This window comes from Oncorhynchus tshawytscha, linkage group LG21, assembly GCF_018296145.1.
Source record: "Oncorhynchus tshawytscha isolate Ot180627B linkage group LG21, Otsh_v2.0, whole genome shotgun sequence".
NCBI lineage: Eukaryota > Metazoa > Chordata > Actinopteri > Salmoniformes > Salmonidae > Oncorhynchus > Oncorhynchus tshawytscha.
This window is the reverse complement of record NC_056449.1, coordinates 5,840,640-5,863,146: the sequence shown is the minus strand read 5'-3', so window position 1 is coordinate 5,863,146 and position 22,507 is coordinate 5,840,640. Positions and strand designations below refer to the sequence as shown.

The 22,507-nt window shown below is 43.4% G+C and overlaps 1 pseudogene; it reads left to right on the top strand.

The window, feature by feature from the left end:
• The first annotated feature begins 274 nt into the window (after positions 1-274).
• On the top strand, positions 275-21,573 carry LOC112220760 (annotated as a pseudogene).
• Positions 21,574-22,507: the final 934 nt, after the last annotated feature.

Genomic DNA, 22,507 nt, shown 5'->3' with positions numbered 1-22,507 from the left:
CAGTACAGGTGCGTGTTTTCATCCTCATAAGCCTTACAGCCTGCACTGCCTAGTCTGTGCAAGAAGTACAGTAGGGCAGAAACACACAACCCAACCATCCACATCAGAGAGTTTCTCAAGAGGCAACACAAGAGCAGTGTGATCACTGTAACCACACTTCCCCTTTTGTGGCCTGTTGCCACAGCAACACTTCCCTTTCAGTCAGGAAGTCCTAAATGAGGAGGACCCAAGTGTGTGTGTCAGTGCAGGGCGGATCACTTTGCTGTGACCCTCCCAGTGTGTGAGCATCGTTTCGCATTCCCACCGGTGCTTCGGCCATGCCAAAGAATATGAAGACTCTGGGTGTTCCTGGTGTTGGTCAAATGGTAAGTTATCGGTTTCTCTGTAGATTTGGGTTGAATTCAGTGAGGTGCAACATTACGAGACATGTGAATAAAATGTATGTGCAAATTTATCGTGCAACGCTCGTGTACACAATGTGGCCGGTGAGTTTTTTTTAAATTTTACCTTTATTTAACCAGGTAGGCTAGTTGAGAACAAGTTCTTATTTACAACTGCGACCTGGCCAAGATAAAGCATAGCAGTGTGAATAGACAACAACACAGAGTTACACATGGAGTAAACAATAAACAAGTCAATAACACAGCAGAAAAAAAAGAAAAAAAGAGTCTATATACATTGTGTGCAAAAGGCATGAGGAGGTAGGCGGATAATTACAATTTTGCAGATTAACACTGGAGTGATAAATTATCAGATGGTCATGTGCAGGTAGAGATACTGGTACTGCAAAAGAGCAGAAAAGTAAATAAATAAAAACAGTATGGGGATGAGGTAGGTAAATTGGGTGGGCTATTTACCGATGGACTATGTACAGCTGCAGCGATCGGTTAGCTGCTCAGATAGCAGATGTTTAAAGTTGGTGAGGGAGATAGAAGTCTCCAGATGTTCTCAGTATGGGCCTACAGATCCCCTCCACCATCCCTTGGTAAGTTGCTACATCCTGTCACTAGTCAGTAGTATCATGTGTTGATGTCATGTCTTGTATGTGGTGCATTGAGTCATATTACAGTGTGTGTTGGGTGATGTGCCTCATACCCTCAGAGGAGGATGTTGAGAAAGCTTTTTAAAGTGAGTCAGTGTGGATACGAGGAATGAACCACGGATGGAGTACAAGTTCTGCCCCTTCTCCCCATGGTTGTCATGGTGACTGGATTCCCAAGGTGTCTCCTGTTGTGTGAGTGGAGTCCCCAATGTTCAAATGAATACACGCATATGTTGCCATGCACTGTTAGCATGCACTGTATGCGTGAGGCCATAGGCTCTCCTTGGGTCTGTCTCATGTGTGCTCTAAGAACAAGAATATGTGTGCGTGTCTGCCTGTCTTTGTGTTTGCATATTATTACTCTCACCACAGAGGGGAAGGCTAAGCTTAACTAGAGCTGAAGAAACAACATTTTCTGTCCTGAAAGCTGAATGAGAGAGAGAACGAGAGCAGTAGAGTGACACCCTCTTCCTGTGTGAGCTTGGGCCTTGCCTGCTTTGAGTGCTTTATACCATAGAGGGGAACTGTCAGAACAACAAAGCCAAGCAGCTGTTCTCTTTCCTCTCCACTTCCTGATGCTGTGTTGTTGTGTTTTTGAGACCATCCTTCATTCACTCACTGCCTGAGAGATCTGGTTGAGTGATTTTATGATTTTTCATGTTTTGTGTGGTATTCTGATCTGTAAAGTTGGTCTGTAATTCCTGTTCCATAAAGTTGGTGTCCACTTATGTTTGTTTCTAACTTTAGATTTGAATGTATTGGAATGTCTGTGTAACTGTGATCTGTATGGTATGCATCATGTTATATTGTACTTAATTGAGACTGACACACATTCCCCTTACTTGTCTCTGCAGAGCCAGGCAGTGTCAGACGGAGGTAAGTAATTGATGATGTGTGTGTGTGTGTGTGTTCGCTCGCTCGCTCTCTCGCACATGTGTGTCTGTCTGAAGGCTATTTCTCAGAGCTGAACATGTCTGTGTGAGCAGTAACGCTAGTCTGATACACTGAGGCTTTAGGGTGTGTACATGGGGTGTTAATAGTTAACGTGTGTGTGATTTTTCAGAGCTGAACATGTCTGGTCGTGGCTGTGGGGGCAGTCGTACAAGTCTACCAGGGGTCCAGGGGGGAGATGCCCAGGCCAGCGGTGTCATCAGCTGGGCCGTGTGCTTTGAGAAGCTGTTGGAAGATCCCATGGGAATACGTTACTTCACAGTGAGCCATAGATGCATACACAAACAAACAAACACACACACACAACACACACACACACACACACACACACACACACACACACACACACACACACACACACACACACACACACACACACACACACACACACACACACACACACAAACACACACACACACTCTCCTGATCAGGTCTGATGGGAGCTGTATTGTAGGTAATCTGTTTATCAGTTATGCTCTTTGTTGTGTCATGCAAGGCCTTCCTGAGGTCAGAGGTGAGTGCGGAGAACATCCTGTTTTATCAGGCCTGTGAGAAGTTCCGGAAGATTCCTCCCAGTAGGATGAAAGAGGTATTGTGGGATTTCTCTGTCTTCTCTTTCATGAATCCTAGCTATGTGTTTGACTGTATTTGTGGTATTACATTTTCCATGTTGACTATTATGTACGTGCTATGAGACAACATCTAACTACATGGGAGGACTGAGTGTGTGGAGTTAAGGTCGGTTGATGGAGCTGAGGCTACAGGTGGTCTGATGACTGTGTTTGATTCTGGTCCTGTAGTTTGCTGAGGAGGCTTGCTCCATCTTCCAGACATACCTGTCTGACCATGCTCCCTACTCTGTGAACATCGATGACACAGCTCGCGTGGAGGAGGAGGACCTGCAGAAACCTGAAGTTGAAATGTTCGACAAGGCCCAGACACAGGTCTGCTTCTACTGTCACCTGGCGGCCGCATACACACACATCTCACATAGACCAGCTACACAAGGCTACTGTACCTCATAATACCTCTCCCTGTAAATTCCATGTAATTCAATTAAAATTCCAGACATTGAATTCAAAGATAATTCAATACCTCTGAATTTCAATGTTAGGTCAATTCCAAGAATTCCATTTCAAATTCAATATTATGCCTAACAATTACACGAAGCAATTACACGAAGCAAGTACAGGGAGTGCAAATGTAATAATAAAAAGAACATAGTACAAAACAAGAAACACGAAAAGCGTACAGACATGAAACAGAAACCGAGTCAATAACGCCTAAGGAAGGAACGCAGGTGGCGATGTCGAGTGATGGTGAGAGGGAGCGGGTATAAATGTGACTGTGTCCCCTCCCCGACGCGTGGCTCCAGCCGCAGGACGACGCCGACCAGAGGGACGGTCCCGAGGACCAGGAGCGGCCCGACACTTCTGCTGAGGCGCGGGAACCTGTAGAGTCAGCTGAGGCGTGGGAACCTTTAGAGCCGGCTGAGGCGCGGGAGCCTGACGAGCCGGCTAAGGCACAGGAACCATGGCGAGCTGGCTGAGGCATGGGAACATAGTACAAAACAAGAAACACGAAAAGCGTACAGACATGAAACAGAAACCGAGTCAATAACGCCTAAGGAAGGAACCAACGGGAAAGACAGATTTAGGGGGATGTAATCAGGAAGGTGATGGAGTCCGGTTGAGTATAATTGGGTACTGGTGCGCGTAATGATGGTGGAAGGTGTGCGTAATCATGAGACAACTGGCGACGTCGAGCGCCAGAGAGGGGTAGTGGGGGTAAACGTGACACCTACAGTCAATTTGTTATACTATGTGCATTCATTTAATTAACTGTGAAATGTAAAATATTGAATTCTTATTCAATTCAATTCCAAATATGACATGTTTTTACAATTCCAAATCAAAAGTCCAAAGAGTCTAATTCAATTTCAATTCCATAACTTGAAGATTTTTTAAATTTGAATTTAGATCAATGTTATTCTCCAATTTATGAGTAAATTCAAGAATTTTATTGGAATTTCAAATTAAATTGAAATTGACACTTGTAATTCAGTTCTCTGTTTGATGGAGATACATTTAAAGCAGGGATGGGCAACTCCAGTCTTTGGGGTCCGGAGTGGTGTCACACTTTTTCCCAATCCCTAGCAAACTTCGCTAATTAAACTGTTGTGTGTGCGCACCTTCAGTTGTGCTGTTGAGTAGACAAGCACTGCCAATAATAGTGAATAGGATAACTAACAGCCCCTCTCCCCCATGCCAACGAACTGACTATAAGGGTTTGAATTTTGTTGTTGTTGTATTTTACACCCTTTTTCTCCCAAATTTCGTGATATCCAATTGCTTTTCTCCAGTTTAGACCTCATTCTTTGCATAAGCAATCAACTAAGCCTGCAGAATACAGAGAGAAAAACTACAGAGGAATTTGTAGCCTACTTATAAACATACCAACTATGACAACAAGACACGGACCAAGTTTATGGCTAGCTCCAGTATATTTATTTGCTCATTTTGTCATGGAAATATTTATCAAAAGGTGACTTACACTAATTCCTGGTGCTGAGCTTTATGTTGATGGCGCTGCAGATGCTGATGGTATCGGACTATGTAAATAGAACACATAGGCCAGTCACATTAAGGCGGCAGGTAGCCTAGCGGTTAAGAGGTTGTGCCAGTAACTGACAGGTTGCTGGTATGAATCTCTGAACTGACTAGGTGAAAAATCTGTCAATGTGCCCTTGAGCCGAACACTTAACTCTAGTTGCTCTGGATAAGAGCGTCTGCTAAATGACAAAAAGATAGCACCTGGCTAATAACATTGATTTGCTTTGGAATGTATAGCCAGCGTATTATGAAAGCTAACAAACTCGATGTTGGCTTAGATAAACAAATATAGTTTGCTAGCTAGTTAGCTAAGTTAGCTACGTTACCTCTGCTTATTTTCTGTGCTGACGTTCTCTGGTCGGATGCTTTTTTCTTTGAAATGAAGGGGATAATCCTTGGAATAACTTAACTTTTCAACTTTCGACAACCTGGCAACCCCCTAAGTTGAGACTTCAGGTCTGTTTTGAAATCCTCTGGCTGAAAGTGCTGGCGACAACCACAGACATTTGGATATTTCTCCACAGGAGTATTCACATCATAGGCAGCATTCTTTATTGCCGCCAGGCGCTGTTGGCTCCGAGGAATATCTCTGTTAGGTAACCGTTGAAATGTTACCCCAGCAGCCTGTGCTTTCTTCTAGTTTGCACATCCAGGTACTGAGCACCGCACCATGACTAAACATTTAAATCAAATCAAATCAAATCAAATTTATTTATATAGCCCTTCGTACATCAGCTGATATCTCAAAGTGCTGTACAGAAACCCAGCCTAAAACCCAGCCATTTACAGTTGTTGTTGACACAAAAATAAAAATAAATAGTTATACGCAGTTCTCAACTGGATCCACCTCGCCCGGGGTTGTACTTCATCCTGAAATTACTACGAATTCCGGATATTGTGGTTTGATTACAACCAGGAAATGTAGATGGCCTGTTTCTTCCGGAGAGACGCAGAAATGCTTGTATTTGCACATATTATATATTAATATCATATTAATGGACATTGAAAGAGCAGTGGTGAAATGTATCTTTTAAAGCAAGAAAGTAGAGCAACTCAAACGTATTACCAACAAAAGTGTAGAAGTGTGGTGTATGCAGTGCCATGACCTGAACTGGTGTGTCGCCATGTCTGTTTGTCTCCGTCCCTCCCCTGTGTCAGATCTTTAGGCTGATGAAGATGGACAGCTACAGGCGTTTCGTCCGCTCCCCTCTCTACCAGAAATGTACCCTGGCCAGCGTGGAGGGCACGCCACTACCCAGCATCCCCCCTGAGCCCACCAGCACAGGATCATGGGAGAACATGGCCACTGCCAGCCCCTCCCTCAACGACAGCAAGAAGGTGGGATGGATGGATGTGTTTTAACAATAACTATGGAAGCAATGTTTTGATCATTGTTGAAAAATGTTGAAATTATTCTATTCCGTTCCGCTCTGTGGAAAATTAATCCCATTGTTAGGGTGGAGACAAAAGCATCTCGTCATTATATCCAGTTTCTCTGATGTAATCCATTGCATGGGTATGAGTAATAGCTTGTAACCTGTGTTCAGCAGAAGAAGAACAAGCAACGGGAGAAGAGGGGATCATGGGGAGGTAGGCTTCCGCTCATCTATAATATCTCTTCTCTTCCCATGGTATTCTCCGGTAAATTTTTACCACTCCACACAGGTGTCTGTTTCTGCCTCATCCTTTCTCCCTCCCTTTCTCTCTCCTCCCCTCCCTTCTCAGTAGAGGTGTCGTACCCCAAGGTGAATGTGTCTCGTACGGAGTCTCAGATGTCCAACAGCAGTGTGGAGTTGGGCTCCTTCTACAGGCAGATAGAGGTAAAGTGCAACAATGAAAATAGAAAAGGAAATATTTACTGCAGAACAAACATAATTGGATAAAAACAAAAGAATAACAATAAAAACTGAACAACTAAAAAGCTAAAAAGGTGTGTTTTAATATTTACTATAAATGTGTCCACAGTTTTGTCTCAAACACTGAGCGGAAGCATTCGTATATAAAATATCAACATAGTCTAGTAAAGGCATAAATGTAGCTGATACTAGCCTCCTGGCTGCAAAAGAAAAACAGGTCCTATTCCTAAAAGTAAAATCTAAACTTCAGCTTCAATTTTTTTGTAAGTTGTTGAACATGCAATTTAAAAGAGAGGCCGTCATTAAAATTCCAAGATATTTATATGAGGTTACAGTCTCAACCTACAAGCCCCTAACAATGCAGTTAAAAAAAACTGAATAAGAATAAGAAATAACAGGAAAAATTAATGAAAGAGCAGCAGTAAAATAACAATAGCGAGTCTATATACAGGGGCTACACAGGAGGTACCGATACAGAGTCAATGTGAAGGGGCACCGGTTAGTCGAGGTAATTGAGGTAATATGTATATGTAGGTAGAGTTATTAAAGTGACTATGCATAGATAATAACAGAGAGTAGCAGCGGGGTAAAAGAGGGGGTGGGGGTGGGGGGGTGGTCAATGCAAATAGTCTGGGTAGCCATTTGATTAGATGTTCAAGAGTCTTATGGCTTGGGGGTAGAAGCTGTTTAGAAGCCTCTTGGACCTAGACTTGGTGCTCCGGTACCGCTTTCCATGCGGTAGCAGAGAGAATAGTCTATGACTAGGGTGGCTGGAGTCTTTGACACATTTTAGGGCCCTCCTTTGACACTACCTGGTATAGAGGTCCTGGATGGCAGGAAGCTTGGCCCCAGTGATGTACTGGGCTGTACGCACTACCCTCTATTGTGCCTTGCGGTCGGAGGCTGAGCAGTTGCCATATCAGGCAGTGATGCAACCAGTCTGGATTTTCTCGATGGTGCAGCTGTAGAACCTTTTGAGGATCTGAGGACCAATGATAAATCTTTTCAGTCTCCTGAGGGGGAATAGGTTTTGTCATCCCCTCTTCACGACTGTCATGGTGTGTTTGGACCATGTTAGTATGTTGGTGATGTGGACACCAAGGAACTTGAAGCTCTCAACCTGCTCCAATACAGCCCCATCGATGAGAAGGTGTGCATGCTCGGTCCTCCTTTTCCTGTAGTCCACAATCATTTCCTTTGTCTTGATCACGTTGAGGGAGCGGTTGTTGTCCTGGCACCACACGGCCAGGTCTCTGACCTCCTCCCTACAGACTGTCTCGTCGTTGTCGGTGATCAGGCCTACCACAGTTGTGTCATTGGCAAACTTAATGATGGTGTTGGAGTCGTGCCTGGCCGTGCAGTCATGAGTGAACAGGGAGTACAGGAGGGGACTGAGTGTGGCGGATGTGCTGTTACCCTTACCACCTGGGGGCTGCCTGTCAGGAAGTCCAGGATCCAGTTGCAGAGGGAGGTGTTTAGTCCCAGGGTCCTTAGCTTAGCTGAGCTGTATTCAATGAATAGCATTCTCACACAGGTATTCCTTTTGTCCATGTGAGATAGGGTAGTGTGGAGTTCAATAGAGATTGCATCATGTGTGGATCTGTTAGGGCGGTGTGCAAGTTGAAGTGGGTCTAGGGTTTCTGGAATAATGGTGTTGATGTGAGCCATGACTAGCCTTTCAAAGCACTTCATGGCTACAGACGTGAGTGCTACGGGTCGGTAGTCATTTAGGCAGGTTACCTTAGTTTTCTTGGGCACAGGAACTATGGTGGTCTGCATAAAACATGTTGGTATTACAGACTCAGACAGGGGGTGGTTGAAAATGTCAGTGAAGACACTTGGTACAGTTGGTCCCGGAACATATTCGTCTGTGCTAACAAAACAGTCCTGTAACTTAATATCTGCTTCATTTGACCACTTTTTTACTGACCGAGTCACTGGTGCTTCCTTTAATTTTAGCTTGTAAGCAGGAATCAGGAGGATAGAATTATGGTCAGATTTGCCAAATGGAGGGTGAGGAACACATCTTTGTACACATCTATGTGTATGGAGTTAAGGTGGTTTAGAGTTTTTTCCCCTTTGGTTGCACATTTAACATGCTGATAGAAATTTGGTAAAACTGAATCAAGTTTCCCTGCATTAAAGTCATCGGCCACTAGGAGCGCCGCCTCTGGATGAGCGTTTTCCTGTTTGCTTATGGCGGAATACAGCTCATTGACTGTGGTTTTAGTGCCAGCATCGGCCTGTGGTGGTATGTAGACAGCTACGAAAAATACAGATGAAAACTCTCTAGGTAGAGTAGATAGTGTGGTCTACAGCTTAACATCAGATACTTTGGGTATCTCAGAGGCCGGATTCTCTCTCTGTGTTTTGGCTTCAACAATAAGTGCCTCAGTCTTGTTTTGATTTAGTAGGAGAAAGTTGTGAGCCATCCAAGTATTTTAATCACTAATACAGTCTAATATTTTTTTCCGTGGAGCTAAAATCCTCGTGACACAGAAATGTAAAGATGTGTATCGTCTTCGTAGCAATAAAAATAAATCCTGTGCTTTCTGATAACGCTGATAAATGCATCATACTGGGCTTGACTCTGTCATCTGGGCTGTGGGAGGAGAATAGGGTGACATACCATATGTTGTATGTAGAAAAATATAGACTTCAATGATTAAGTGTATTCATTCCCTCCCTTTCTTCCTCTCCTCTCATCTCTCTCTTCTTCCCTCTCTCCCTCTTTCGCTTTCCCCCACTCCCACTCTCTCTACCTTCTCTCCCTCCCTGTCTGATCCAGAATGGTCGCTCCAGTCCCCGTCCCTCAGACCAGGGGCAGGGTGATGGAGGTGGTGGTAGTGTGGAGGGGGGTTACTGCTGTGTCTACCTGCCTGACGGCAGTGCCTCCCTGGCTCCTACACGGCCCGGTCTCCCCCTAAGAGAAATGCTGTCAGGCCTCTGTGAGAAGAGAGGTTTCCCCCTTAAAGACATTCTCATCTATCTCCACAGCAAGAACAGGGTGAGCCCAGGCCCGCACCCTGTTCAAGTCTCACTTTATCACCCCGTTCAGGGACTGAGCTCTGGGGCGAGAGTTTTTTGTTAATAATGTTATTTTCTATAGTGACGGTATCTATTGTTTGTGTATATGCTCTCCCTACAGCAGCCACTATCTCTGGAGCAGGACTGTTCCGTACTGAGAGACCAGCAGGTCTCCCTGGTGCTGAGGGTAACGTTTGCGTAAGTCAGTGCCTCTTCCTGTCTCACTCATCATCAATGTATTTGTGGGTTTATGTGTTAAAACTTCTTAGGGCTAGGAGGCAGTTTTCGGAAGTTCAGATGACTGACGTGCCCAAAGTAAACTTCCTGTTACTCAGGCCCAGAAGCTAGGATATACATATAATTGGTATTATTGGATAGAAAACACTCTGAAGTTTCTAAAACATTGTCTGTGAGCATAACAGAACTGATATGGCCAGCGAAAACCCGAGGAGAATCCATCAAATATATATATTTTTTTAGGTCACCACCCATTGAAAGTGCTTGTCTATGGGAAATTCAAAGGAAATCCTCCCAGATTGCAGTTCCTATGGCTTCCACTATATGTCAACAGTCTTTAGAAAGGGTTTCAGGCTTGTTTTTGAAAAATGAGCTAGAATTTGTAGTTTTTCAAGGTGGCTCTCATTTGGACTGTAGTCTGGTGGCACGTATGGATGAGGGTGCCCACTTCGTTATTTATCTCCGGTATTGAACATATTATTCTCCGTCTTAAATTTGATTGTTTATTGACATATTAGTGTAGCTGAGGATTGATTAGAAACATTGTTTGACTTGTTTGGACAAAGTTTATTGGTAACTTTTGGGATTGCTTCGTCTGTATGTTGAACGACTGGAACGGTTGGATTACTGAATCAAACGTGCCAACTAAACTTTTTTGGGATAAAAAGAAGGACTTTATCGAACAAAATTACCATTTGTTGTGTAGCTGGGACCCTTGGGATTGCAGACAGAGGAAGATCTTCAAAGGTAAGTGATTTATTTTATCGCTATTTCTTACTTTTGTGACGCCTCTGCTGGCTTGGAAAATGTTTTTAATGATTTTGTATGCGTGGCGCTGTCCTCAGATCATTGCATAGTATGCTTTCGCCATGAAGCCTTTTTGAAATCTGACAAAGCGGCTGGATTAACAAGAAGTTAAGCTTTTAAACGATGTATGACACTTATATTTCCATGAATGTTTAATGTTACGATTTTTGTATTTTGAATTTCGCTCACTGCAATTTCACCGAATGTTGGCGAGGTGGGTCACTAGTGCCCCACCTAGCACAAAAAGTGCTTTAGCACCACCCATCTCTTTAATGGTTGTTCTTAGCGCTCTGTCCTAACAACAATCAAGCACCCAAGCTAACTGGCTAACATTGGCTAGCTTGCTAGCTTCTTTCAGACACAAATGAGAGAACTGCTCACTGACCATTTTACTCGCCCTAGCAGAGCTGGTGAGACTGTTTTTATGTTATCCAGAGCATTGTTGACTGCAACTGCGCTTCTGGCAACAATTTATGCTTTTTTGCCAATCTTTACTGACACCGGCCATATTCAATGGGTGTTGAGCGTTCATAAATTCATCAGTTATTCTGCGCTCTGGCACACTCAGACGAGAGTGGATAGCCAGAGCGAATTTACCAGCTATGTCTATCCACAGTTGTCACAGTGACATTCTATTGAAATGGTTACTTGCATAATGGAGTCTTTTGTTAAGACATGTAGCTAGCTAGCTAGGTATACAATTAACCAAAATCCCAACTCATGACGTTACTACCCTTCATGAATCTGCAGGTAGCTAACCAACCAGGTTCAATGTTAGCTAGCTAACATTAGGCTATTAACTAGCAAAGAAAATGTCTCTGAGATACAAATAATAAGATCATACATGTAACGTTAGCTAGCAAGCCAGCCAGCTAATGTTAGCTAACTATCTAACAGTACACTTTAACTTGAAATGAAAACAACTTCCTGTCAAAATTAGAAATGTGTAATATCTGAACATGTAGCTAGCTAGACTATCTTACCTGTGCTCTGAAATCTGAGTATTTAGCTAGAGCTAATTTACCAGCTATGTCTATCAACAGTCATCGCAGTGACATTCTATTGAAATGGTTAATTGCATAGTGGAGTCTTGTTAAGACATGTAGCTAGCTAGCTAAACAATGAACCACGATCACAACTCATGCTGTTACTACAATGCATGAATCTGCAGGGAGCTAACCAACCGGATTCAATGTTAGGTAACAAACATTAGCCTATAACTAGCAAAGCAAATGACTCTGAGATATGAATAATAAGACCATACATGTAACATTAGCTAGCGAGCCAGGAAACTAACGTTAGCTAGCTAGCTAGCTAGCCAGCTAACAGTAGACTTTACTTGAAATTAAAATTACTTTCTGCCAAAATTTTAAAGTGTAATATCTGAAAATGTAGCTAGATAGACTATCTTACCCGTGTACATCATGGATGGACGCCTCTCCCTGTCACAGATGCCATGGTTGCCCTTATTTTGTAGATGTAATCCAGAGACATGTGTTTTCTCCATCACCTTAGCTATCATACTCTAATTCCACTGATTTCAAAACTCGGTCCTCCAGAAAGTGGAGAGCAACACTTATGCAGTTCTACTACGGGATACAGTTTTTTAAGTGCAGCGTTAGACAGGATTACCTACACATACTGACCAGCTCAAATAGACAGAAGCATGCTTCATGGCAGACCAATTCAAACTCATCTCGGCATTTCCTGCCCACTCATTATCTCAGCCAATCATGGCTAGCGGGAAGGTTGCTAACTTTTCCTGTGGCAAAACAAACTGGGCTTGTAATTTAACAATTTTATTCATATTTACAGATGGCATGAAAGTCTGTTATTAAGGCACATGAAACTTCACATGTTCCACAAGGGATTTCTGCCAAAAAATGCATTTTGATTTAAAAAACGTTTATGTTCAAATGGCTCTCCTGTGAAGTAGTGACCCACAACATACGCCTAGTTTCCTGAGATCAGTCACAAATGAACTTTTAACAAGGCACACCTGTTAATTGGAATGCATTCCAGGTGACTACCTCATGGAGCTGATTGAGGGAATGAGTAGGTGTCAAAATTTTTGACTGGTACTGTATATGATGGGATGTACAGACATTATGGACAGTATGTGGATAGAGTATTTAGTATATCTGTAGAATACACAGGATAGAATAGTACATATGTACAGCAATAATTTAATAGGATGGCATTGACTAGAATACAGTCTATACATAGGAAGTGAGTAAAAAGTATGTGTACATTATTAAAGTGACCAGTGTTGCATTATTAAAGTAACCAGTGATTCCATGTCTATGTACAAAGGCAGCAGCCTCTAAGGTGCAGGATTGAGTAACCGGGTGGTAGCCGGCTAGTGACATTGACTAAGTTCAGGGCACGGTACTGGGTGAAGGCTGGCTAGTGATGGCTATTTAACAGTCTGATGGCCTTTGTCCAAGCTTTGATGCACCTGTACTGACCTCGCCTTCTGAATGATAACGGGGTGAACAGATCCTGGCTCGGGTGGTTGATGTCCTTGATTATCTTTTAGACCTTCCTGTGACATTGTGCGGCTGTAGGTGTCATGGAGGGCAGGCAGTGAGCCCTCGGTGATGCGTTGGGCAGACAGCACCACCCTCTGGAGTGCCCTGCGGTTGCAGGCGGTGCAGTTTCCATACCAGGCGGTGCATTTGCCATACCAAGCGGTGATACAGCCTGACAGGATGGTCTATAAAGTTTGTGAGGGTCTTAGGGGCTAAGGCGTGCACGGCCACGCATTCATGGGTGAACATCGAGTACAGGAGGGGGCTGAGCACACACCCTTGTGGGGCCCCTGTGTTAAGAATCAGCATTGGGGGTGCTCTGTCGGGAAGTCCAGGACCCAGTTGCATAGGGCAGGGTTCAGACCCAGGGCCCCGAGCTTAATGATGAGCTTGGAGGGTACTATGGTGTTAAAGGCTGAGCTGTAGTCAATGAACAACATTCTTACATAGGTATTCCTCTTCTCCAGATGGGATAGGGCAGTGTGCAGTCCGATGACGATTGCATCATCTGTGGATCTATTGGGGTGGTATGCAAACTGAAGTGGATCTAAGGTGCCGGGTAAGGTGGAGGTGATATGATCCCTAACTAGCCTCTCAAAGAACTTCATGATGATAGAAGTGAGTGCTACGAGGCGATAGCCACTTAGTTCAGTTACCTTTGCTTTCTTGGGCACAGGAACAATGGTGGATATCTTGAAGCAAGTGGGAACAGAAGACTGGGATAGGGGAGAGATTGAATATATCCGTAAACAACTCCAGCCAGTTCGTCTGCACATGCTCTGAGAACGCGGCTAGGAATGCCGTCTGGGCCAGGAGCCTTGTGATGGTTAAAACATGCATAAATGTCTTACTCACACCGGCCACGGAGAACGAGAGCCCACAATCCCCGGGAGTGGCCCACGTCGGTGACAACGTGTTATCCTCAAAGTGGGCAAGGAAGGTGTTTATCTTGTCCGGGAGCAAGACATTGGTGTCCGCGACATGGCTGGTTTTCACTTTGTAATCCATCTCGAGTCCCTGCCACTTTGTCTCTGTGCTGATGTTTTTCCTGTTTAACCTGTTGCGACGAGCAATCCCGTATCCGGGAGCGTAATTATAGCCTCAAGCTCATTACCATAACGCAACGTTAACTATTCATGAAAATCGCAAATGAAATGAAATAAATATATTGGCTCACAAGCTTAGCCGTTTGTTAACAACACTGTCATCTCAGATTTTCAAAAAATGCTTTTCAACCATAGCTACACAAGCATTTGTGTAAGAGTATTGATAGCTAGCATAGCATTAAGCCTAGCATTCAGCAGGCAACATTTTCACAAAAACAAGAAAAGCATTCAAATAAAATCAATTACCTTTGAAGAACTTCGGATGTTTTCAATGAGGAGACTCTCAGTTAGATAGCAAATGTTCAGTTTTTCCAAAAAGATTATTTGTGTAGGAGAAATCGCTCCGTTTTGTTCATCACGTTTGGCTGAGAAAACCCCCCGAAAATTCAGTCATTACAACGCAAACTTTTTTCCAAATTAACTCCATAATATCGACAGAAACATGGCAAATGTTGTTTAGAATCAATCCTCAAGGTGTTTTTCACATATCTATTCGATGATAAGTCACTCGTGGCAGTTTGGTTTCCCCTCTGTTCAAAATGGAAAAATGAACGCACCTGGAGATTACGCAATAGTTTCGACGGAGGACACCGAGCGGACACCTGGTAAATGTAGTCTCTTATGGTCAATTTTCCAATGATATGCCTACAAATACGTCACAATGCTGCAAACACCTTGGGGAAACGACAGAAAGTGTAGGCTCTCTCCTTGCGCCTTCACAGCCATATAAGGAGACATTGGAACACAGCGCCTCAAAAATCTGGCTCACTTCCTGTATGAAATTTCATCTTGGTTTCGCCTGTAGCGAATTAGTTCTGTGGCACTCACAGACAATATCTTTGCAGTTTTGGAAACGTCAGAGTGTTTTCTTTCCAAAGCTGTCAATTATATGCATAGTCGAGCATCTTTTCGTGACAAAATATCTTGTTTAAAATGGGAACGTTTTTCATCCAAAAATGAAATACTGCCCCCAGAGGTTCAAGAGTATATCTTGTTCACGCTACCACGTTCCCCAAGGGGTACCAGCCCCCCTGCTCAACTGAAACAGTGGCGCACAGAATGCAAAAATATTCTTAGAAATATTTAACCTCCACACATTAACAAGTCCAATAGCTCAAATGAAAGATAAACACCTTGTTCATCTACCCAGCAAGTCAGATTTCTAAAATGTTTTACGGCGAAAACATAGCACATATTTATGTCAAACCACCACCAAAGATACGGCTAATTTAAATAGCCATATTTGTCGAACAAAAGATGCAATCACAAAAGCAGGATTAAAAGAAAAATAATTCACTAACCTTTTGAAAATCTTCATCAGATGACAGTAATAGGACATGTTATACAGTACATTTATGTTTTTTTCAATAATATGCCATTTCTATCCATAAATCACTGTTTACATTGACGGCCATGTTCAAAAAAATGCTACTAGAATGTCCGGAGAAATTATGATAACTCTGCCAGATAACGCCAGATAACAGCAATACACATCATAAACTTTGACAAAATATACATGTTCTACATATAGTTAGAAAGATACACTCCTTCTTAATGCAATCGCTTTGTCACAATTATTTTTAACGTTACAGAAATCGTTCACTATTCAATAATCTGAGACGGCGCTCAGACATTAGCAATATTTCTCCGCTATGTTGGAGTCAACAGAAACACAAAATTACCACATAAATATTCCCTTACCTTTGATGGTCTTCGATCATAAATTGTGTAAGGAGTCATACTTACCAAAAACTGCGTTTGGTTTTCAAGTCTGTGTCTTTGTGTTCTCAAACGCGACAAATTCCGGCTGAAATGCAGCCAAAATTCAAGGGGTTGCGCATCAAAACTTCAAAATTACATATTATATGTCGACTAAACTGGTCAAACTAAGTGCAGAATCAAGCTTTAGGATGTTCTAAACGTGCAAAACAATTCTCAACTCGAACAGACAAACCGGTATCGTGTAGTGATTCCTGGAACAAAGGGACCTCCAGGCGCAAAACGCGCATGAAAGTGCATGTGTTTTCAAATAAAATCAAATCAAATCAAATCAAATTTTATTTGTCACATACACATGGTTAGCAGATGTTAATGCGAGTGTAGCGAAATGCTTGTGCTTCTAGTTCCGACAATGCAGTAATAACCAACAAGTAATCTAACTCAGGAGGCTGAAGAAATGCGGCTTGTCACCAAAAGCACTCACAAACTTCTACAGATGCACAATCGAGAGCATCCTGGCGGGCTGTATCACCGCCTGGTACGGCAACTGCTCCGCCCTCAACCGGGGCGGAGCAGGGGTGAATAGGCAGTGCGGGGTGAACAGGCAGTGGCTCGGGTGGTTGATGTCCTTGATGATCTTTATGGCCTTCCTGTAACATCGGGTGGTGTAGGTGTCCTGGAGGGCAGGTAGTTTGCCCCCGGTGATGCGTTGTGCAGACCTCACTACCCTCTGGAGAGCCTTACGGTTGAGGGCGGAGCAGTTGCCGTACCAGGCGGTGATGCAGCCCGCCAGGATGCTCTCGATTGTGCATCTGTAGAAGTTTGTGAGTGCTTTTGGTGACAAGCCGAATTTCTTCAGCCTCCTGAGGTTGAAGAGGCGCTGCTGCGCCTTCTTCACGATGCTGTCTGTGTGAGTGGACCAATTCAGTTTGTCTGTGATGTGGATGCCGAGGAACTTAAAACTTGCTACCCTCTCCACTACTGTTCCATCGATGTGGATAGGGGGGTGTTCCCTCTGCTGTTTCCTGAAGTCCACAATCATCTCCTTAGTTTTGTTGACGTTGAGTGTGAGGTTATTTTCCTGACACCACACTCCGAGGGCCCTCACCTCCTCCTTGAAGGCCGTCTCGTCGTTGTTGGTAATCAAGCCTACCACTGTTGTGTCGTTAGCAAACTAGATGATTGAGTTGGAGGCGTGCGTGGCCACGCAGTCGTGGGTGAACAGGGAGTACAGGAGAGGGCTCTGAACGCACCCTTGTGGGGCCCCAGTGTTGAGTATCAGCGGGGTGGAGATGTTGTTGCCTACCCTCAACACCTGGGGGCGGCCCGTCAGGAAGTCCAGTACCCAGTTGCACAGGGCGGGGTCGAGACCCAGGGTCTCGAGCTTGATGACGAGCTTGGAGGGTACTATGGTGTTGAATGCCGAGCTGTAGTCGATGAACAGCATTCTCACATAGGTATTCCTCTTGTCCAGATGGGTTAGGGCAGTGTGCAGTGTGGTTGAGATTGCATCGTCTGTGGACCTATTTGGGCGGTAAGCAAATTGGAGTGGGTCTAGGGTGTCAGGTAGGGTGGAGGTGATATGGTCCTTGACTAGTCTCTCAAAGCACTTCATGATGACGGAAGTGAGTGCTACGGGGCGGTAGTCGTTTCGCTCAGTTACCTTAGCTTTCTTGGGAACAGGAACAATGGTGGCCCTCTTGAAGCATGTGGGAACAGCAGACTGGTATAGGGATTGATTGAATATGTCCGTAAACACACCGGCCAGCTGGTCTGCGCATGCTCTAAGGGCGCGGCTGGGGATGCCGTCTGGGCCTGCAGCCTTGCGAGGGTTAACACGTTTAAATGTCTTACTCACCTCGGCTGCAGTGAAGGAGAGTCCGCATGTTTTCGTTGCAGGCCGTGTCAGTGGCACTGTATTGTCCTCAAAGCGGGCAAAAAAGTTATTTAGTCTGCCTGGGAGCAAGACATCCTGGTCCGTGACTTCACGTGACACCAATGCTTTTGCCCGCCAACCGGTCAAAGCACGCGCAATTCTCACAATGAAACGCCCTATTGAAAGAAGACATCTCGCTGAAGAGATAGAAACTGTTCCCAGATCTGTAGCTGGTTGGGAAGGGTGGAGGCGATGACGTCAAAGTTGGCCCAAATTTCCTGATGACAGAGAGAGTTTGGGAGAATGGCTGCCCAGTGAGTTCTGCTTTACATACAGACATAATTTGAACGGTTTTAGAAGCTTTAGAGTGTTTTCTATTCAATAATAATTATTATATGCATATATTAGCAATTTTGGACAGATTTTTTTTCTGTTTACTATGGGCACGCAATTCCTCCAAAGGGGGCAGTATTCTGCCTAGCCCTAACAGGATATAGAAGATAGGTCTATTTGGCAAAAGACAAAGTCCATATATTGGCAAGAACAGCTCAAATAAGCAACAACAGTCCATAATTATTTTAAGACATGAAGGTCAGTCAATGCCTCCACAATCAACCGACCTCAACCCAATTGAGATGGATTGGGATGCGTTGGACCGCAGAGTGACGGAAAGCAGCCAACAAGTGCTCAGCATATGTGGGAACTCCTTCAAGACTGTTGGAAAAGCATTCCAGGTGAAGCTGGTTGAGAAAATGCCAAGTGTGCAAAGCTGTCATCAAGGCAAAGGTTGGCTACTTTGAAGAATCTCAAATCTAAAATGTGTTTTGATTTGTTTAACACTTTTTTGGTTACTACATGATTCCATATGTGGTATTTCATAGTTTTGATTATTCTACAATGTAGAAAATAGTAAAAATAAAGAAAAACCCTAGAATGAGTAGGTGTGTCCAAACTTTTGAATGGTACCGTAAATCCTTTTATACTCTGGATTCCGACATTGCTCATCCTAATATTTATGTATTTGTTAATTCCATTATTTTTCTTTTAGATCTGTGTGCATTGTTGTGAATTGTTAGATATTACTGCCTGCTGGAGCTAGGAACACAGGCATTTTGCTACATCTGCAAAATGTATGTATGCGGCCAATAACATTTGATTTGATTTGTGTACTGTTTCTGAATATGTATTGTATATTGCTGTGTGTGTGTTTTAGGTTGGAGGTGGTTTTCACTGGTAAGACATTCAGCATCATAGTGAAGTCCAGTAAGACTCTGCTGGATGCCCTTTCTATGGTACTACAGAAACACCAACTCAGAACACACGAAGCCATGGTCACCATGGTGAGGACTGTGTGTGTGTGTGTGTGTGTGTGTGCGTGTGTGTGTGTGTTATAGAATGTCTTGAGTGAATGTGTGTGTGTTCTAGAAATTCTGAGTGAATATGTATTGGTATTTTGTATTTTATTAGGATCCCCATTAACTGTTGCAAAAGCAGCAGCTACTCCTCCTGGGGTCCACACAAAACATGAACCATAATACAGAATGACATAATACAGAACATCAATAGACAAGAACAGCTCAAGGACAGAACTACATAAAAAAATTTTTAAAGGCACACGTAGCCTACAAAAGGCACACAAACTATCTAGGTCAAATAGGGGAGAGGCGTTGTGTTGCGAGGTGTTGCTTTATCTGTTTTTTTTTAAACCAAGTTGGCTGTTTATTTGCGCAATATGAGATGGAAGGAAGTTCCATGCAATAAGGGCTCTATATAATACTGTACGCTTTCTTGAATTTGTTCTGGATTTGGGGACTGTGAAAAGACCCCTGGTGGCATGTCTGGTGAGATAAGTGTGTGTGTCAGAGCTGTGTGTAAGTTGACAATGCAAACAATTTGGGATTTTCAACACATTCATGTTTCTTATAAAAATAAGAAGTGATGCAGTCAGTCTCTCCTCAACTCTTAGCCAAGAGTTGGTATGCATAGTATTTATATCAGCCCTCTGATTACAATTAAGAGCAAAACGTGCTGCTCTGTTCTGGGCCAGCTGCAGCTCGTCTTTCCTTGCAGCACTGGACCACAAGACTGAACAATAATCAAGATTAGACAAAACTAGAGCCTGCAGAACTTCCTTTTTTGAGTGTGGTGTCAAAAAAACAGCATCTCTTTATTACGGCTAGACCTCTCCCCATCTTTACAACCATTGAATCCATATGTTTTGACCATGACAGTTTACAATCTAAGGTAACTCCAAGTAATGTAGTTTCCTAGACTTGTTCAACAGCCACAACATTCATTACCAGATTCAGCTGAGGTCTAGCACTTAAGGAATGATTTGTACCAAATACAATGCTCTTAGTTTTAGAGATGTTCAAGACCAGTTTATTACTGAGAAAGTGTGTGTGTGAGAGAAAGTGTATGTGTGTGATCATATGTCCTGTTTTTCAGAGTGGGAGTGATGTGCCACTGAGCATGAGCACCAATGTGTTCAAACTAGCCAATAAGACCCTGCAGCTCCACAAGGTCAAAGGTGAATACATACTGATTAGCACACACCTGTTAACTAGTTCTTTGTCCCATGGTGAAAATAATAATGGACAGGATTCAGGGCATTGTAGTGCTGGGGTTGTGTAACCTCACTGGTTTTCCAGTCCATTTAAACTTGGTTATAAAATGTCAGCTATGTACAGTGTTTTATTTCCTTCTCTGTTTTTCTAATGGCATCAATTCCTTCTCTGGCTCGTTCTATTCTGCCTGCCCGTACACTATTTCTTTCTTTCTCTCCTCTCTTCACTCTCTCTCCCTTAGATGTCTGAGTACATTTGGCTTGTTGAGTGCTGTGTCACTGTGAGTTCACTCACCTCCTCGCTCTACTGCTCTGGGACCAGAACTGCCTTCACTTTGGATATGTGGTCACTCGCTGAGGCCTACTCATTACTCATGAGAAAGAGGGACTAGGAGATAATGAGGAGAAAGGGACTGGGAAGGGGGGGGTTATTCTAGCTTCTTCTGGGAAAAGCGCCTTTTAAATGACTGATGTCATGGTTTTGCCTTATGTCAAACTCCATAACATGTACAGTAGCCTGCCTATAACTGACTATGGTTGTTTTTACAGTTAGCAGTTCCAGGGTCAGTGGCTCAACTCCAGTCACACAGGTGAGTCCTGCATAGTGATGGCCAGTTCGCATGGTAGGGAAAATGTCCTGGCCCTACTCATGTGTCCAGAGTTTAGCAAGTGTTTGTCTGTTCTTCTGAAACATTTCCAGGATCAAGCTACATCTCCAGTAGGCCCAGAGGTCTGTGTGTCCCCTCAGGCAGCCAACCCCAAGCCCAGAGTCAGGAAGAACCAAGAGATGGATGGTACGAGTCATGGCTTATTTACTGTGCCTCTCTAGGACTAAACCCTGGAGACTTCCTAATAGCTGTAACAATAACCTTTTAGTCTCACCTTAGCCCTAATTTGAGACAAACTGTTTATATGTTTCTATTCTTTCTTTCTCCCCTTTTCCCATCCCCCGTGTCTCTCTCTCAGCGATGATAGAGCTGTTGTCCAGAGCTCAGGCCTGTCGGGTGGATGACCAGAGAGGCCTGCTGACCAAGGAACACCTAGAGCTGCCCCAGTTCCTCTTGAAACCCCCTAGCCAGGACCAGGAGACGCAACAGGGGGAGGATGGAGAGGCTGCAGGGGGAGAGGGGGATGGAGCCCCCACAGACATTAAAGAGGAGTCAGATAACCAACCCACTACCTCCTCCACTCCCACCCCTGTTGAAGCAGCAGAGTCAGGAGTGTGTGTAACAGACTCATCGGGTTCCAAACACATAGGTTCAAAACAAACAAGTGTCTGAGAGATAAAAACATTCTAAGTGTCACTTTTACTTTGTGTACCTGGTGTAAGTGTGAGTGTGTGTATAGGACCCATTTTACTGTGTGTGTGTGTGTGTGTGTGTGTGTGTGTGTGTGTGTGTGTGTGTGTGTGTGTGTGTGTGTGTGTGTGTGTGTGTGTGTGTGTGTGTGTTTGTGAACATGCTGAGGTCAGGTTTGGGCAAGGGATGTTGACACATGTAGCAATTAATCCTGTTTAAAGATTGTTCATCAAATATTATAAGTTGTGTGCAGGAAGTCCACAACTATTAAGAGACCTAGTCAAGCACTTTTGCTTATGATTGTCTGAATAAGGTCAGCGTCCAATGTGTTATCACTGTGTCTGGTACGAAACTGTATTAACTCTATTGTTTGTTTTAATCCCCAATGTCAAAGGTACAATATGTCATGATATGAAGGATCTATTTTAGCTTCCAATTCCTCCCCTGACGTCTGATTTAAAATAAAAAAAACAGAAGTTTTGTTTTTCAATTAAGGAATTACTTTCAAGATGGTCTTTCATATTTTTCGGTATTTTACTTATCATAATATTTAACTAGAACTAATAGTACTTTTAGTAAATTTTCTTTAGTGTGTAATTTGATATTTAATTAAGGTGTTTGGTATTTTGCATTTTGAGAACTTTTCTCTCTTGTGAAAGTTTGATATTTAATTTAATTGATTTGTTGGCATTTAATACTTATGAGCACATTTTTGTTTCTTTGCTGTGTTTGCACTTTGAATGCCAGGTCTCCTGTGACGGCCAATCCTTTTCTCACCGTGTTATCAGAGTGCTACTCAGGGTCAAACTTCAGTATTAACCTAGAATGTTCTCATGCATTGTACAGTGCATGAATAAATGATGTGATATTGATCTAATT